Source organism: Puma concolor, chromosome A1 (assembly GCF_028749965.1).
Source record: "Puma concolor isolate L17-30 chromosome A1, mPumCon1.1.hap2, whole genome shotgun sequence".
In the NCBI taxonomy this organism is placed as follows: domain Eukaryota; kingdom Metazoa; phylum Chordata; class Mammalia; order Carnivora; family Felidae; genus Puma; species Puma concolor.
In genome coordinates, this window is record NC_141667.1 from 151,401,745 (window position 1) to 151,421,914 (window position 20,170).

At 37.5% G+C, this 20,170-nt stretch overlaps 1 long non-coding RNA gene across 4 annotated transcripts in view; it reads left to right on the forward strand.

The window, feature by feature from the left end:
* Positions 1–19,294, forward strand: part of LOC147584556 (uncharacterized) — a 69,610-nt gene extending 50,316 nt beyond the window's left edge. For 3 of the 4 annotated variants that reach the window (XR_015251180.1, XR_015251183.1, XR_015251182.1), the window contains exons 4-5: positions 12,905–13,114; positions 16,093–19,294. This is a non-coding gene — a long non-coding RNA (uncharacterized LOC147584556). The remainder of the gene's footprint in view (positions 1–12,904; positions 13,115–16,092) is intronic. The other variant, XR_015251184.1, reaches the window with a different exon arrangement.
* Positions 19,295–20,170: the final 876 nt, after the last annotated feature.

Below are 20,170 nucleotides of genomic sequence, written 5' to 3' on the forward strand. Positions count from 1 at the left end.
GAACTCATGAAAATTATCCCCTCTCATTTCCCCAGCTAATGGCTCTGGGGAAATGTTCTTGTGCATTCCTCTGTGTTCTTTTCTCTCCTTTCTCTGCCACCATGGCTCCTTCCCCTCTATACTCTCTCCTTTTTCTAAGACCATGGCTCCATCCCCTCTGCAGCACTCAGGCCCCATTCAGTTTCTCTTGCAAACCATGGTTCCACACTTCCTAACTTCTTTGATGTGGCTTCTTCTCTCCCTATTGCTGTGGTGTTTGTTCTGTTAGTCTTCTGGTTGATTTCTGGGGTATTTATTTAGAATTATTTGATAGTTATCTACTAGTGTTCAAAGGAGGAGAGGAGCCTCGGATCCTCCTAATCTATCGCCATCTTAGCTCCCCTCACTATTATTTTCCTAGGATTGTTGTGGCTAATTGTAGTCTTTTGCAATATGTTCCACACATATTTTAGGATTGTTTCCCAAAACAAAAGGCCCCCGTCTACTTCTCTTCTTCTGGTAGGTATACCCATTATTTTTATGGTAGCTCTTCTTTTAAAAAACTTTTTTAAAAATGTTTATTTACTTTTGAGAGAGGGAGATAGAATCCAAAGCAGGCTCCAGGCTCTGAGCTGTTAGCACAGAGCCCGATGTGGGGCTCGAACCCACGAACTGTGAGATCATGACCTGAGCCAAAGTTGGACACTCAATTGACTGAGCCACCCAGGTGCCCCTTTATGGTGGCTCTTATAATGGAGTGTGATAGCTCTCATAGGGTTTCTCCACTTCTTTGAAATCTTACTTCTCTCTCATCTTCTTCCTGAATCATTTCTAGATTCTTATCTTCCAGATTACTTTTTCTCTCTTCCATCTGATCTGCTCTATTCTGTGCTTTTGAATGCATTCTTCACCTCATGTATTGAATTATTCAGCTCCAGAATTTCTGTTTGGTTCTTTTTTTAAAATTATGTTTTTAATTTTAATTCCAGTGTAGTTAACATACAGTGTTATATTAGTTTCAGGTGTACTATATAGTGATTCAACAGTTCTGTACATTACTCAGTGCTCATCATGATAATGTACTCTTTAATGTTTGGTTCTTCTTTAAAATTTCAGTCTCTTTGGTAAAGTACTCCTGTTCTTTATTTATTTATGAGTTCATTGACCTGCACTTCTGAGTTTTCTTGTAGCTCATCCAATTTCTTCATAGGAGCTATTTTAAAGAATTATTTATTTATTTTGAGAGAAAGAGAGAGAGAGGTGAGAGAATGTGCACAAGCAGGGAAGGGACAGAGAGAGAGAGAGAGGGAGTGAGGGACAGAGAGAGAATCCCAAGCAGGTTCCCTGCTGTCAGTGAGGAGTCCCAGGAGGAATTCAGTCCCACAAACCACAAGATCATGACCTGAACCAAAACTAAGAATTGGATGTTTAATCAACTGAGTCATTCAGGCACCCCCAGAGCAATTTTTAATACTATATCAGATCCCAATATTCTGTGACTTTGAGTTTGATTGCTGGATAATTTTCTTTCCTTTTTTTGTGGTACAGTATTACTATGATTTTTCATGGTGTTTGATGAGATAGAGGTGCCTCCACCAGTGCATTTGAAACAGTGAACAACTTTTTTACTTAGGTAAAGCTTTGTTTACTTTGATTCTAACAGTTCAACAGGTTGGCAATTGGAAGCCTTTCTTTTGATTTCTAGCAGATGGCACTATAACACAAGTTTTTCCTTTCTGATTTGCCTTCTAGCTATATATTTGGGAGCTGCACTTCCCACCCTCCTCTCTCTTGTGCAGAGGTGTCACTGGTGCTCTTGCAGTCACTGCTTGTGCCCTCAGAGTGGCAGGTGCTGTTGCTGCAGAGGTTGCTGGTTCAGGAAAGGGCAAGGGTCATGGGTGCCACTATTGCTGGAACCTACTGGAGTCATGGTGGCTTCTGTGGCTACTTCCCCAGTTATGTTGCCTTTATGGGATCCAATACACCCACTTTCTGATGTACAGGTGTATGGATATCTCCAAGATCCTGGTGTGTTATGCTGAAGAACCTTCATTGGGTTATGGATGACTTAGTAGTTGTAAATTGAAGAAGAGAGACATAGGAAGCAACTCACATTGCCATGATGCTGAGGTCACTCATCATCCTTGCGTTTACCCAAGTGATGGCCCAGAAGAGATGCTCAACATTCTGCTTAGAGCTCATTGGCCAAAATTAGTCACATGGCCAGGCTGGCTGCAGGGGAGTGCAGACGTGGCCTCCTGTTTTCCCAGGAAAAAACCCGACAGAAACCAGTGAGTGATAATTGGAGGTCTGTCCAGAAGACAGTGCTGAGGATTAATGCTGAGAGTTCTTATTGTTGATCTGGCTGGGGGAGGAAAGCCTTGACAGGCATATTTTCTTACGTTCTGCCTTTCTCCAACATGGTTGGGCAAAGGCCAGAAATAGGCCTATAATCAAGATGTTACAGAAATATCTGGGCACCTGGGTGGCTCAGTCAGGTAAGTGTCTGGCTCTTGGTTTCAGTTCATGTCATGATCTCATGGTTTGTGAGATAGAGCCCCGTGTCTGGCTCTGTGCTGATAACATGGAGCCTGCTTGGGATTCTCTCTCTCTCTCTCTCTCTCTCTCTCTCTGCCACTCCACCCCCTCTCTCAAAATAAATAAATAAACATTAAAAAAAGATGTTATAGAAATATCATTTCAGAGATGGCAGATTTAAAATTTTTTCTCTGAAAGAGGTATTCAGTTGACACCAAGCCTACAGATCTGAGTTGGAATAAAGAGAGTTGCTGAGCCAATGCTGAGAGCATTGTCCACAAGGTGGGACCTTGGTCACAGGCCAAGGAGGTCAGGACGCTGGGCACAGTGTTCAGGAGCCAAGGTCTCACAGAGTGGTAAGCAATTGGGAGATTAGCAGACACTATGCTGGAGTTAAAGGTGGTTATAAGAAAAGATGCTGTAAAATAATGGGAAGATGCAGGCTGTGCCCAAAGCAGACTGATCAGACATAATGCTGTGTCTGGGGGATCAGCAGACCTTGTACTGGTGGCTAAATGTGGTGACAAGGCCTGGAGATATGAGCTAATCGTGAGTCAGCACTGGGAGACTAGCCTTGCCCCACTTTGAGCTCTGTCTTCAACCAGATAGATGCAGAGGCCAGGTTTGAAGTGATGAATCCTGGATTCAAAGAGCTCAGGTAGGATCTGTATGTCCTCTACCCCATGGGCCCTCATCAGTGCCTTCAGCTCCCTAGTTGACTCCATCTTTGGCCAATGCCACACTTTCCCATCATTGGAGTGTAGGTGGGATACTCCATCATGCTCAAGCTGGTATCAATGAACTGGGAGCTAAGCACCTGGGTTCCAGGTAGGGCTTCTCCCTCTGTGGAACTCAGTCTCCCCACCTGAGATAGAACCAGGGGATGGCAGATCCAAAGTTCTTCAGACACTTTGTGATATTGCAAGGAGGACCTGGGTCTTCATGAGCTGTCTTTTTCAACCTATTTACCTCTCTGAATGTTAGCATTGTTATTTATAATATAAGAATAGTAATAACCCTAGGGCGCCTGGGTGGCTCAGTCGGTTAAGCGGCCGACTTTGTCTCAGGTCATGATCTCACAGTCCGTGAGTTTGAGCCCCGCGTCGGGCTCTGTGCTGACAGCTCAGAGCCTGGAGCCTGTTTCAGATTCTGTGCCTCCTTCTCTCTCTGACCCTCCCCTGTTCATGCTCTGTCTCTGTCTCAAAAATAAATAAACATTAAAAAAAAATAAAAAAAAAATAGTAATAACCCTTATGGTAAAGGGTTGTTAGGAGAATAAGATGGATAAAACACAAAAAGTACCATGTTACATGTCAATTATATTTCAATAAAAATAAATTTAAAAAATAAATGGGATAATAAAGTGAATAATATTCTGATAATATAGATAAATTGAAGGAAATGTTTTATTTTAGTGTTTATTAATCATAAAATATTTCAGATTGACAAAAGTTATAAGGAGTAAACACCTGTGATGGTTAATTTTCTGTGTCAACTTGAGTGGGCTAAGGGATGCCCAGATATCTGGTTAAGTATTATTTCCGGGTGTGTCTGAGAGGGTATCCCTGGAAGAGATTTGCATTTGAATTGGTTGGCTGAATAAAGTTGATGGCCCTCCTCAGTGTGGGTGGATATCATCCCATACATTGAAGGATACATTTGTGCTGGATAGAACAAAAAAGTGGTAGAAGGTTGAATTTGCTCTGCTTGAGTACTGAAATGGGACATCAGTCTTCTGCACTTACTGCTCCTGATTCTTAATGCCTTCAGACTTGGACTGGGCATCTACATTATTGACTCTCTGTCTTCAAACTATGCCGCTGGTTTCCTGGGTCTCTAGCTTGCAGACAGTAGATCATGATACTTCTCAGCCTCCATAGTCATGTGGTATAATACCTTCTAATAAATCTTTTTTATACATAAATATACACATATACATACAAAGATAAATATCCTATTGGTTCTGTTTCTCTAGAGAACCCTGACTAATAAAATATCTATACATCATGATCTAACTTTTTTGTTAATGTGTATTTATTTTTGAGAGAAAGAGCGTGAGCAGGGGAAGGGCAGAGAGAGAGGGAGACACAGAATCTGAAGCAGGCTCCTGGCTCTGAGCTGTCAGCACAGAGCTGGACATGAGGTCCGAAATCACGAACTGTGAACTCACGACCTGAGTCGAAGTTGGGTGCTTAACCGACTAAGCCACCCAGGTGCCCTATGATCTAACTTCTTAGAATATAAAACATGAAGTTCCAGATAAAATCCCCCTTGTTATCCTTCCTGATCATATCCCCTTTCCACCTCAACTCTAAAGCCCACTCCCAAAAGTAACAACTCCTGAATTTTGTGTTTATCCTGCCCACATTTTTCTTTTTGTTTTTTAATTTTCTTTTTTTCCCAAGTTTTTATTTAAATTCCAGTTAGTTAACATACAGTGTAATATTAGTTTCTTAACATACAGTGTAATATTAGTTTCATGTGTAGGATTTAGTGATTCATCACTTACATATAATACCCACTGCTCATCACAAGTGCACTCCTTAACACCCACCACCTATTTAATCCATCATCCCACCTATCTCCCCTCCAGCAAGCCTCAGTTTGTTCTCTCTAGTTAAGAGTCTGTGTATATGGTTTGCCTTTTTCCCCTGCCCCCATGTTCATTGTTATGTTTATTAAACTCCACATATGAGTGAAGTAATATGGCATCTGCCTTTCTTTGACTGACTTATTTTGCTAAGCATTATACTCTATCTCCATTCACGTTGTTGCAAATGGCAAGATTTCATTCTTTTTTATGTTTGAGTAATATTCCAGTGTGTGTGTGTGTGTGTGTGTATACATATATACCACATCTTCTTTATTCATTTATCAGTGGACACTTGGGCTGCTTCCATAGTTTGGGCATTGTTGATAATGCTGCTATAAACATCAGGGAGCATTTATCCCTTTTAATCAGTATTTTTGTATCCTTTGTGTAAACACCTAGTAGTGCAATTTCTGGATCATAGAGTAGTTTTATTATATTATATTTATTTTCGTGATAGCTTATGTTTCCACATTAATTTTACAAAAGTATAATTCATACATTAAATTTTATAAATATGTTACACTGTAAGCATTCTTTTCAACTATTACTTTATACCTAGAAAAAAATGTATAGAATACTTCTAAATTGATTCTCAGAATGTTATCTTAGTAAAATAGTGGTTGTAAATAAACTCAAAACATTTCCAAGAACTTTTTCTTTTTTTCCTAAATTATTACAAAGTCTCTTTAGTTGCAGCAGAAGGCTGTGGGATATCTATTACATCACTACTGTCCCTCCGAAAAGGGATTTCTCATCTTTGAATACGCATAGACCAGTATGGAGATGGTACTTTCAGTTTTAATCAGCATCCAAGGGTGGATGGGTAGCAAGATGAGAGAAAACCAGTGATAATCTCTAGTCTCAGGCTTTTCTCATATATGTATCACCAGGAGTAGGATCATGTGAGTAACCTTGGTTTCAGGAGCACATACAGTCCTATTGTGGAGACTGGTCCTATTGGCATGCTGGATTGCCTTGTGCTGTCTGTAAAAGAGCATCACCATGTGGACACTGATCTAGGTCATGAAGAACATACATAGGAAATCTCATAGGAACATGGCATTTAGGAATGCCAATGCCTGGTAAGGTCCAAACTGCTTGGTTTTACAATAAGTACGGTGATACCAAGGACTAATATTAGTGGTGCTGCTATGGTTACTGTTGTTTTAATCATCTTAATATAGATTGGCATGTTGATGATCCATAAGAAAAGGAAATAGGGCATCCATGTTAAAATTTTGAGCTTGAGATAGGGAATCCATGTTAAGATTTTGAGTTTGAGCTATGCCCACTTACAGTTACTAGGACTGATAGTAATGGTCTGAAAGGTACTTAGAAAATAAATTGTTCACACAAAAAGACCCCAGGAAACTAAAAGAATATCACAGCTTTACAACCAAAATTATTTAAAAAAATATGTCTAATTCTGAAGGCCAACATTCCATCTGTCATGATATTTGGCAAAGTACATGGGTGAGGTCGTGTCTGCAGACCTTTGAATGGCTGTCTTATGAAAGTTTATATGTATAACAAAAAAGCTCATTGAGTTCCCAAGTAACCCAAGGTCAGTTTTAGAGATTGAGAAAATCTTCAAAATCATGTCCATTTAAAACATTGTCCTGGGACTCCTGGGTAGCTCAGTTGGTTGAACGTCTGACTTCGGCTCAGGTCATGATCTCACAGTCCGTGAGTTTGAGCCCCACATCAGGCTCTGTGCCGACAGCTCAGAGCCTGGAGCCTGCTTCAGAGTCTGTGTCTCCCTCTCTCTCTGCACCTTCCTTGCTCATACTTTGTCTCTCTGTCTCTCTCTCTCTAAAAACTAAACATTAAAAAAATTAAAAAAACAAAAACAAAAAAACATTCTCTTCATGACTTTCTTATATCTTTAGAGTGCAGCCAGGACAACCTAAAAAGTAAGAAATATATTTTAAGATGAAAAATTAGACATAGCTAAGCCTTGAGAAATTAAAATCAGATTTGATGTTTCATTATTGGTGTATAGAAATGCAACAGATTTCTGTCCATTGATTTTGTATTCATGATTTTACTCAATTGGTTCTAGCAGGGTTTTTTTTTTTTTTTTTTTTTTGGTGGAGTCTTTTGGGCTTTCTATATAGAATATTATATCATCTGCAAACAGTGAAGGTTTGACTTCTTTCTTACTGATCTGGATGCCTTTTATTTCTTGGTGTTGTCTGATTGCTGAAGCTAAGACTTCCAGTACTATGTTAAATGGTGGACATCCCTGTCATATTCCTGACCATAGACAAAAAGTTCTCAGTTTTTCCCCATTGAGGATGACATTAGCTGTGGGTCTTTTGTATATGGCCTATATTAATTTGAGATGTGTTCCCTCTAAACTTACTTTATAATTTTTTTATGTTTATTTATTTTTGAGAGACAGAGAGAGACAGAGCATGAGCAGGGGAGGGGCAGAGAGGGAGACAGAATCCAAAGCAGGCTCCAGGCTCTGAGCTGTCAGCACAGAGCCCAATGTGGAGCTCAAACCCATGAATTGTGAGATCATGACCTGAGCTGAAGTCAGATACTTAACTGACTGAGTCACTCAGGCGCCCCTTCTCTAAACCTACTTTGTTGAGGATTTTTATCATGGATAGATATTGTACGTTGTCCGATGTTTTTTCTGAATCTACTGAAATGATAATAAGGTTCTTATCTTTTATTTTTTTAATTGTTATTCAAATTCTTGTTAGTTAACATGCAGTGTAATATTAGTTTCAGGTGTACAATTTAGTGACTCAACATTTTCATATATTAAACCGTGCTTATCACAAGTGACCTCCTTAATCCCTGTGAACTAACCCATGCCCCTCTCTGGTAACCATCAGTTTGTTCTCTCTATAATTAAGAGTCTGTTTCTTGGTTTGCCTTTTTCTCTTTCTTTGTTTCCTTTTTGTGCATTTGCTTTGTTTCTTACATTCCACATATGAGTGAAATAATATGGTGTTTGTCTTTCTCTGACTTATTTCCTTTAGCATAATTTGCTCTAGCTCCATCCACATCATTGCAAATGTCAAGATTTCATTCTTTTTTATAACTGAATAAGATCTATATCTATATCTATCTATCTATCTATCTATCTATCTATGCCACATCTTTATCCATCCATCAGTCAGTGGACACTTGTGCTGTTTCCATGATTTGGCTATTGTAGATATTGCTGCTATAAACACTGGGGTGAATGTATCACTTTGAATTAGTATTTTTGTATCCTTTGGTAAATACCTAGTAGTACAATTGCTGGATCATAAGTTAGTTCTATTTTTAAAGTTTTAAGGGACCTCCATACTGTTTTCCAGAGTGGCTGCATATGTTTGCATACTTGCCAACCGTGTAAGAGCGTTCCTCTTTCTCCATATCCTTGCCAACACTTGTTATTTCTTGTGCTGTTGATTTGGAAAAATATCTCTTCATATCTTCTGCCTATTTATATTTTTATTTATTTATTTATTTATTTATTTTACTTTTTAAAATGTTGATGTATTTTTGAGAGAGAGAGAGAGAGAGAGAAAGAGAGAATGAGCAGTGGAGGGGCAGAGGGAGAGAGGGAGACACAGAATCCAATTAAGCGGGGCCCGAACTTGTGAACTATGACATATGACCTGAGCCAAAGTCAGACACTTAAGTGACTGAGCCACACAGGTGCTTGCTTCATCTTCTACCCATTTTTAAATTGGATTATTCATATGGGGGATTATTTGAGTTTTATAAGTTCTTTATATATTTTGGATAATAACCCTTTATTAGAGATGTCATTTGTAAATATCTTCTCACATTCCATAGGTTGCCTTTTAGTTTTGTTGATTGTTTCTTTTACTGTGCAGAAGCTTTTTATTTTGATGAAGTCCCGATAGTTTATTTTTGCCTTTGTTTCCCTTGCCTCAGGAGACATATCTGGAAAGACGTTGCTATGACCGATGTCAAAGAAGTTACGGCTGATGTTCTCTTGTAGGATTTTTATGGTTTCAGCTCTCACATTTAGGTCTTTAATCCATTTTGAGTTTATTTTTGTGTATGATGTCAGAAAGTAGTCCAGTTTCATTTTTTGCATGTTGCTGTCCTGTTTTCCCAACACCATTTTTTTTGAAGAGACATTCCCTTTTCCATTGGATGTTCTTTCCTCCTTTGTAAAAGATTAATTGGCTGTATAGTATGGGTTCATTTCTGGGTTTTCTATTCTCTTCCATTGATCTGTGTGTCTATTTTTGTGCCGGTATGATACTGTTTTGATCACTACTGCTTTGTAATGTAACTTGAAGTCTGGAATTGTGATGCTTCCAGCTTTTCCTTTCATTTTCAATATTGCTTTTTCTATGTAGGATGTTTTGTGGTTTCATACAAATTTTAAGATTGTTTGTTCTAGTTCTGTGAAAAAGGTTGGTATTTTGATAGGGATTGTATTAAATGTGTAGATTGCTTTGGGTAGTATAGACATTTTAATAGATGCAGAAGAAGCACTTGACTAGGAAAACATCCATTCATGATAAAAGTCCTCAGCAAAGTAGGGTTAAAGGGAACATACCTCAATATAATAAAAGCTATCTATAAAAAACCCATGCTAACATCATCCTCAATGGAGAAAAACTGAGAGATTTTCTTTATGGTCATGGGCAAGACATGAATATCACTCTCACCATTTTTATTGAACATAGTACTGGGAGTACTAGCCACAGCAGTCAGAGATCACAAGGAAATAACGGACATTCAAAAATGGCAAGGAAGAAGTAAAATTTTCACTATTTTCAGCTGACATGATACTGCACATAGAAAACCTGAAAGATTCCACCAAAAAATTAATACAAACATTTAGTAAAGTCATAGGATACAAAGTCAGTATACAGAAATCTGTTATATTTCTATAAACCAATAATGAAGCATAGAAAATAAGTTAAGGAATCAATCTCATTTACAATTGTACCAAAAACAATAGGATACCTAGGAATAAACCTAACCAAAGAAGTGAAAGATCTGTATTCTGGAAACTATAAAACACTGATGAGAGAAATTGAAGATGACACCAAAAAATGGAAAGATATTCCATGCTCACGAAGAACAAATACTGTTAAAATACCTATTCTACCCAAAGCAGTATTTACATTTAATATAATTTTTATCTTTTTAAAAAATAGGACACACTTTTTAATTTATATTTTATGAATAGGTTTTCCAAATAGGTTTTCTGTACATTTTGTTTTAGTATGTAGTACAGTTAAAGGGCTTTCTAAGGCCAATTATTTTTAAGAACTCTAAGTAAGGTAAAATCAGAGAAATTTATTCATTGAATCATTTGGGATAACTAAGTTGTTTAAGGTTATAGCAATCAAAATAAGATATTTTGCAAATGCACAGAATATGATTTATTTTATTTCCCAAAAATTAGTGTTAATTTTCTTTGACCATCATAGTTCAATATGCTTTGGGTAAGCTAGTTAATACCAGATGAACTGGGTTTTCCCATTCCTAGGTTTGAAACTAAGAGTTTGTAACAACATGGATGGACCTAGGTAGTATAAGTGAAATAAGTCAGTCTTATGTGGAATTTAAGAAACAAAACAAATGTACAAATAAAAAAAGAGACAAATAAAATACTAGACTCTTAAAGTAAGCCCCTTCTCTTTAATAAATACTGAACTAAAAATTTGATTCCTGAGGTACCATAGAAATGGCAAACATTATTCTCAATCATTTGGCTACTTTCTACTTAGCTTCTTAGTCTCTTTCCTTAAACATTGCAAGAACTGACTGTGGCTCAGTCAGTTAAGTGTCCGACTTTGGCTCAGGTCATGATCTCGTGGTTCATGAGTCCGAGCCCTGAGTTGGGCTCTATGTTGACAGCTCAGAGCCTGGAAGCTGCTTCAGATTCTGTGTCTCCCTCTCTCTCTACCCCTCTCCCACTTGTGCATGCTCTCTCTCTCTCTTTCTCAAAATAAACATTAAGAAAAAAATAAAAAAACAAAACAAAAAACATTGCAAAAACTGATTAATTCCTTAGGGTAAATATGAATTACTTTTCAGGGTCATCCTACGTTTTGGAATTCCTGTCACTCAAATCCTGGCTGTCTGAGGAGCTTGACCTCCAATTTTGTCTCTTTGGTCCTATGAGGTCACCAAAAGCTCTCCTGGCTTTTCTACTCATTAAAAGAGGTTTTCAATACATCCATAGTTTTTGTCTCATGTCAATGTTTAGAATAATTCCCATGGGGAAAAGTTTCTCATAAGTTATTAGACCATTACCATGCAGTTCTTTCTACTCTATGATCTTGGTTTTTCAAATACTGGTCATTAACAGTTTTTTCAAAGATTTGTTTTGTTTTGCTTTACTTTTAGCTTTACTGGGTTCCAGTATGGCTCTTCTAAAACTACTCTATCATGGCCAGAAGTAGAAGTTTGTATTAATTACCTCTGACAATTACTGATTCTATTTTAGGTATTTTGTTATTTCTTAGTTTTTTACTTCCTTTTTAACAATATCGCTAAAAAATGATTTTAAGTGATGTGATATTCAGAATTTTTTTCTATGCTACATAGTTTTGGTTTTGCGGTAACTCATTGATGCTTATGATCTATACTAATATCTTATTAATTCATGCTTAACAAAGAACTCCACAAATGGGATTATGTGGACCTTGGCTAATATGTTAATTAAAAATTTTAGGAGAACCCAGAGCCAAAATATTCTTTTAGATTACAAAATATTCTGGATGATGGGTATAATATGTTTCCCAAGGGAAAAAAGAATTTTCTATTTGCCCAACATATTTACTGAATATATTCCAGGTCATTACCACCAGTCCCAGCAACTGCCACTTAGCAGAGATCAAATCAAAGCATTGGTTTTTATTTTTCCCTTGTTTCTCTTGTTTTGGGCTATCAATATGCTAACTAATATCCCAGACATACAAAAGAGTGTGGATATAAACATTTTTTGTTGGGTGTAGTTATCTAAGTATTATACATCAGCAGGGAATATGGTTCTTGGTACAATTGTAAATGGTTTGATTTCTTGATTTCTCTTTGTGTTGCTTCATTATTGGTGTACAGAAATGCAACCGATTTCTGTACATTAATTTTGTGTCCTGAAACTTTGCTGAATTCATGTATCAGTTCTAGCAGACTTTTGGTGGAGTCTTTCAGGTTTTCCATGTAGAGTATCATGCCATCTGCAAAAAGTGAAAATTTGATTTCTTCTTTGCTAATGTTGATGTCTTTTATTTCATTTTATTGTTTGATTGCTGATACTAGGACTTTCAACACTGTTAAACAATAGTGGTGAGAGTGGACATGCCTGTTGTGTTCCTGATCTCAGGAGGAAAGCTCTCAGTTTTTCCCCATTGAGGATGATACTAGCTGTGGGCTTTTCATATATGGCTTTTATGATGTTTAGGTATGTTCTTACTGTCCCAACTTTCTTGAGGGTTTTTATTAAGAAAGAATGCTGTATTTTGTCAAATGCTTTTTCTGCATCTATTGGCAGGATCATATGGTTCTTATCCTTTCTTTTATTAATGTGATGTATCACACTGATTGATTTGCAAATATTGAACCCTTCATCCCAGGAATGAATGCCACTTGATCATGGTGAATAATTCTTTTTATGTGCTGTTGAATTCAATTTGCTAGTGTCTTGTTGAAAATTTTTGCATCCATGTTCATCAGTGATATTGGCCTGTAATTCTCCTTTTTTTGTAGGGTCTCTGTCTGGTTTGGGAATCAAGGTAATGCTGGCTTCATAGAATGAGTTCTGAAGCTTTCTTTCCATTTCTATTTTTTCAGAACAGCTAGAGAAGGATAGGTATTAACTCTGCCTTAAATATCTGGTAGAGATGAGGAGGAGCCAGGATGGTGGAACAGCATGGAAGTTTTTTGTGTGTCTCGCATCCATGAAATACAACCAGACCAACACTAAACCATCCTGCACACCTAGAAAACTGATTGGAGGATTAACACAACAATCTGCACAACCTGAACCACAGAATTCAGCAGGTATGCAGCATGGAGAGGTGAACTTGGGGAGTGAGAAGCCACGGCAGGCAGGGAGGTGCATTTGCAGGTGGAGAGAGGACAGAGGTTGGGGGGGGGGAAATACTGGAAAAGCACCCCTCCCCAAAAACAGCTGGAGAGAAAGTGGAAAATTGGAAACAGCTGCAGGGACTAAACTAAAAAGGGAAAAAGGAGAAAGGAGAAAAGAAAGGGTTTAAATTCCATTAAGACTGTAAACAAGGGGAGCACAAAGGCTGCAACTCTGTAGCTTGATACCTGGTGGTGCTCTGGTGGGAAGGGTGAATACCCAGGAGCAGAGTGGGGTCTGGGAGGTTATTGGGCCACACAGGGACAAGCAGTTACACTGCTGGAAGGACATTTGGTAGAGACTGTTGAAGCCACCTGATCCCAGCAGATCCCAGAGAATGGCCACATTTGCTGGTGCTGGAAAAAGGTTGTTAAGGGTGAAGCCTGGTGCCAGATGTGTGTTGTGATTTTTCATAATCCCTGAAAGCTGCTGCTACACTATCTCATGAACTTTTTCTGGGGCAGGCTGGCACCTGGCTGTAGTCTTGGGCACTGGCAGCAACAGGGTCCAGCAAGCGTTCCTGGTTGCAGCTGACATTAGGCCATTGCTTGGTGAGACCCTCCCACAGAGGGGCGGGATGGGTCAAAGCCGCAGTCCTTCAGAAGTAAGGGGCCGGGGAACACAGCTGCATCTGAGACAAAACTTGGGAGACAGGAACTACCTGGGGCTTTTTTTCCACAAAAACCGGGGAGTGGATGAAAGCTGAAGACAAAGGAAGGGTGTGCAATTGCTGAGCGGGGAGAGCAGAGTTCCAGTACTAGAGACTGGGTAGCTGGGTGGTGCCATTTTCACTGCTTCCGCGCATGTGCTTTCCCACCTATGAATGCCACAACACTCCACCCCAGTAGGCTAGCAGAGCCATCTAGTGGAGAACGGAGCCGTTACACTGAGCCCTGCCCAAATGGGCCAATCTCGATCTTCAAGAACACAAGTCTCACCGCTTGCTTAGTTTAAGGACTATAAAGTGCTTCACAGTCTGACTTCTAGGGAAAACAAAGTAATTTCGGTACTATTTCAATCTGTTAGCAGGTCCATGTATTCAATTCTTTCTTTTTTTTTTTGCTTTTTCACTTGTTTTCTTTTTCTTGAATACAGAAAAAGAAAAATTTATTTTTATTTTCAATTTTTATTAAAAATATTTTTAACTTATCTACTGTATTTTTTACTTTTGTGTAAATTTTTTCAAATTCTATTTTACTTCCATCATTTTATTTTAGTCTACTTCAGTGTATTCAGTTTTTCAAATTTTCAAACGATTTCCTTTTTTTTCTTTTTTACATTCTTTTTCTTTTTCCTTTTTTTTCTTGAGTCAGAAAGAGAAAAACTTCATTTTTACTTTCAATTTCTATTAAAATATTTTTCTTTAATTTTTTACTATATTTTTTACTTTTATGTATAACTTTTCAAATTTTATTTTGCTTCCATCATTTTATTTTAGTCTACTACAGAGTACTCACTTTTTTAAATTTTCAAACGATTTCCTTTTTATTTTTTCTCTTTTTTCTTTTTCATTTCTTTTTCTTGAATACAGAAAGAGAAAAAATTCAGTTTTTAAAATTTTTATTAAAAATATTTTTCTTTAATTTTTCTACTATATTCTTTACATTTGTGTAAATTTTTTCAAATTCTATTTTACTCCCATCATCTCATTTTAATCTACTTCAGTGTATTCATTTTTTCAAATTCTCAAACGATTTCTTTTTTTTCCTTTCCCCCTTTTTTTCCCTCTAATCTGTCAAACCACTTTCAACACCCAGACCAAAACACACCTAGGATCTAGCATCATTTATTCAATTTTGTGTGTGTGTGTGTGTTTAATTTTAATATTTTTTTTAATTTTAATTTTTTTATTTCAATTTTTCTACCTCATTAATTCCTTTTCTCCCTTAAAAATGACAAAAATGAAGGAATTCACCCCAAAAGAAAGAGCACAAAGGAACGACAGCCAGGGATTTAACCAACACAGATACAAGCAAGATATCTGAACCAGAATTTAGAATCATGATAATAAGAATACTAGCTGGAGTCGAAAATAGATTAGAATCCCTTTCTGCAGAGATAAATGAAGTAAAAACTAGTCAGAATGAAATAAAAAATGCTATAACAGCTGCAATCACGGGTGGATGCTGAAGCAGCAAGGATGGATGAGGCAGAACAGAGAATCAGTGAGATAGAAGACACAGAATAATGAAGCAGAAAAAAAGAGGGAGATTAAGGCAAAAGAGCACAATTTAAGAATTAGAGACATCAGTGACTCATTAAAAAGGAACAAAATCAGAATCATAGGGGTCCCAGAAGAGGAAGAGAGAGAAATGGGGGTAGAAGGGTTATGTGAGCAAAAAATAGTGGAACACTTTCCTAACCTGGGGAAAGACACAGACATCAAAATCCAGGAAGCTCAGAGGACCCCTTTTAGATTAAACAAAAACCGACTATCAACAAGGCTTATCATAGTCAAATTCACGAAATACTCAGGCAAGGAGAGAATCATGAAAGCAACAAGGGAAAAAAAAGTCCCTAACCTACAAGGGAAGACAGATCAGGTTTGTAGCAGAACTATCCACAGAAACTTGGGAGGCCAGAAATGAGTGGCAGGGTATATTCAATGTGCTGAATCAGAAAAATATGCAGCCAAGAATGCTTTATCCAGCAAGGCTGTCATTCAAAATAGAAGGAGAGATAAAAAGTTTCCCAGACAAACAAAAATTAAAGGAGTCTGTGATTACTAAAGCAGCCCTGCAAGAAATTTTAAGGGGGACTTTCTGAGGGGAGAAAAGATGAAAATATAAACAAACAAATACCAAAAGAAACAAAGATTAGTAAGGGCCAGAGAACACCACCACAAACTCCAACTGTACAAGCATCATAATGGCAATAAATTCATATCTTTCAGTAGTCACTCTAAATGTCAATGGACTCAATGCTCCAATCAAAAGATATAGGGCAACAGAATGGATAAGAAAAGAAGATCCATCTATATGCTGTTTACAAGAGACCCACTTTAGACCTAAAGATTCAGATTGAAAATATGGGGATCCTTATCTACCATGCTAATGGTCAACAAAAGAAAACCGGAGTAGCCATAGTTATAACAGACAATCTAGACTTTAAAGACTGTATCAATAGATGCAGAAGGGCATTATATCATAATCAAGGGGTCTATCCACCAAGAAGACCTAACAATTATAAACATTTATGTGCCAAATGTGACAGTACCCACATATATAAATCAATTAATCACAAACATAAAGAAACTAATCGATAGTAATACCATAATAGTAGGAGACTTCAACACCCCACTCACAGCAATGGACAGATCATCTAATCAAAAAATCAACAAGGAAACAATGCTTTGAATGTCACACTGGACCAGATGGACTTAACCAGATATATTCAGAACATTTTGACCTAAAGCAGCAGGATACACATTCTTCTCCAGTGCACATGGAACGTTCTCCAGAATAGACCATATCCTGGGACCCAAATCAGCCCTAAGTAAGTACAAAAAGATCGAGATCATACCGTGCATATTTTGAGACCACAATGTTATGAAACTCGAAATCAACCACAAGAAAAAATTTAGAAAGGTAAAAAATACTTGGAGACTGAAGAACATCCTACTAAAGAATGAATGGGCTAACCAAGCAGTTAAAGAGGAAATTAAAAAGTATATGGAAGACACTGAAAATGATAACACCACAACCCAAAACCTCTGGGATGCAGCAAATGCGGTCATAAGAGGAAAGTATATAGCAATCCAGGCATTCCTAAAGAAGGAAGAAAGATCTCAGATACACAACCTAACCTTACACCTTAAGGAGCTGCAAAAAGAACAGCGAATAAAACCCAAAACCAGCAGAAGACAGGAAATAGTAAAGACTAGAGCAGAAATTAATGCTACCAAAACAAACAAAAAAAAAACCCCAGTAGAACAGATCAATGAAACCAGAAGCTGGTTCTTTGAAAGAATTAACAACATTGATAAACCACTAGCCAGTCTGATCAAAAAGAAAAAGGAAAGGATGCAAATACATAAAATCAAAAATGAAAGAGGAGAGATCACAACCAACACAGCAGAAATAAAAACAATAATAAGAGGATATTATGAGCAATTATATGCCAATAAAATGGGCAATGTGGAAGAAATGGACAAATTCCTAGAAACATATACACTACCAAAACTGCAACAGGAAGAAATAGAAAATTTTGAACAGACCCATAACCAGTAAGGAAATTGAATTAGTAATCAAAAGTCTGCCAAAAAAACAAGAGTCGAAGGGCCAGATGGCTTTCCGGGGGAATTCTACCAAACATTTAAGGAAGAGTTAACACCTATTCTCTTGAAACTGTTCCAAAAAATAGAAATGGAAGGAAAACTTCCAAACTCTTTCTATGAAGCCAGCATTACCTTGATTCCAAAACCAGAGACCCCACTAAAAAGGAGAACAATAGATCAATTTCCCTGATGAACATGGATGCAAAAATCCTCAACAAGATATTAGCCAACCGGCTCCAATACTACATTTGAAAAATTATTCACCACGACCAAGTGGGATTTATACCTGGGATGCAGGACTGGTTCAGTACCCAGAAAACAATCAATGTGATTCATCACATCAGTAAAAGAAAGGACAAGAACCATATAATCCTCTCAAGAGATGCAGAGAAAGCATTTGACAAAATACAGCATCCTTTCTTGATAAAAACCCTCAAGAAAGTAGGGATAGAAGGAGCATACCTTGAGATCATAAAAGCCATATATGGACGACCCAACGCTAATATCATCCTCAATGGGGAAAAACTGAGAGCTTTCCCCCTAAGGTCAGGAACAAGACAGGGATGTCTACTCTCGCCACTGTTATTCAACATAGTATTGGAAGTCTTAGCCTCTGCAATCAGACAACACAAAGAAATAAAAGGCATCCAAAACAGCCAGGAGGAGGTCAAACTTCACTCTTCTCAGATAACATGATACTCTATATGGAATACCCAAAAGATTCCACCAAAAAATTTCTAGAACTGATTCATGAATTCAGCAAGGTTGCGGGATATAAAATCAACACACAGAAATCAGTTGCATTCCTATACACTAACAATGAAGTGACAGAAACAAATCAAGGAATCGATCCCACTTACAGTTGCACCAAAAACTATAAAATACCTAAGAATAAATCTAACCAAAGAGGTGAAAAATCTATACACTGAAAACTATAGAAAGGTTATGAAGGAAATTGAAGAAAACACAAAAAAAATGGAAAAAGATTCCATGCTCCTGGATAGGAAGAACAAATATTGTTAAAATGTCGATAATACCCAAAGCAATCCACATATTCAATGCAATCCCTATCAAAGTAACACCAGCATTCTTCACAGAACTAGGACAAAAAACCCTAAAATTTGTATGGAACCAGAAAAGACCCAGAATAGACAAAGCAATCTTGAAAAAGAAAACCAAAGCAGGAGACATCATAATCCCAGACTTCAAACTGTATTACAAAGCTGTAATCATCAAGACAGTATGGTACTGGCACAAGAACAGACAGATCAATGGAACAGAATAGATAACCCAAAAATGGACCCACAAATGTATGGCCAACTAATCTTTGACAAAGCAGGAACGAATATCCAATGGAATAAAGACAGTGTTTTCAGCAAGTGGTGCTGGGAAAACTGGACAGCGACATGCAGAAGAATGAACCTGGAACACTTTCTTACACCATACACAAAAAAAACCTCAAAATGGATGAAAGACATCAATGTAAGACAGGAAACCATCAAAATCCTCGAGGAGAAAGCAGGCAAAAACCTCTTTGACCTTGGCCACAGCAACTTCTTAACACGTCTCCGGAGGCAAGGGAGACCAAAGCAAAAATGAACTATTGGGACCTCATCAAAATAGAAAGCTTCTGCACAGCAAAGGAAACAATCAGCAAAACTAAAAGGCAACTGAGAGAAGAAACTGAGGGTTACTGGAGGGTTTTTGGGAGGCTGGACGGGGTAAAAGGGATAAGTGGCACTAAGGAATCTACTCTGAAATCATTGTTCACTATATGCTACCTAATTTGGATGTAAATTTAAAAATAAATAAATAAATATCTGGTAGAATTCCCCTGGGAATCCATCTGGACCAGGACTCTTATTTGTTGGGAGATTTTTGATAACTGATTCAATTTCTTTACTGGTTATGTGTCTGTTCAAATTTTCTATTTCTTTCTGTTTGAGTTTTGGTAGTGTGTGTGTGTGTCTAGGAATTTGTCCATTTCTTCTGGTTTGTCCATTTGCCAGTTTGTTGGCATATAATTTTTCATAATATTCTCTGATAATTGTTTGTATTTCTGATGGGTTGGTTGTGATATGTCTAATATCATTTGTGATTTTATCTATTTAGGTTCTCTCTCTTTTTGAGAAGTCTGGCTAGGGGTTTATCAACTTGGTTTATTTTTTCAAAAAACCAGCTCTTAGTTTCACTGAACTGTTCTACTGTTGTTTTGGATTCTATATTGTTTACTTCTGCTCTGCTCTTTATTATTTTTCTTCTTCTGCTGGCCTTGGGGTTTCTTTCCTATTCTGCTCATAGGCCCTTTAGGTGTGCTGTTAGATTTTGTATTTGGGATTTTTATTGTTTCTTGAGATAGGCCTGGACTGCAATGTATTTTCCTCTTAGGACTGCTTTGCTGCATCCCAAAGGGTTTCGACTGTTGTGTTTTCATTTTCATTTGCTTCCATATATTTTTAAAATTTCTTCCTTGACTGGTTGACCCATTCATTCTTTAGTAGGATTTTCTTTAACCTCCAGGGATTTGAGGCTTTCCAACCTTTTTCCTGTGGTTGATTTCCAGTTTCATATCATTGTGATCTGGAAATTTGCATGGTATGATCTCAATTCTTTTATATTTATTGAGGGCTGTTTTGTGACTCAGTATGTGATCTATCTTGGAGAATGTTCCATGTGCACTTGAGAAGAATGTGTA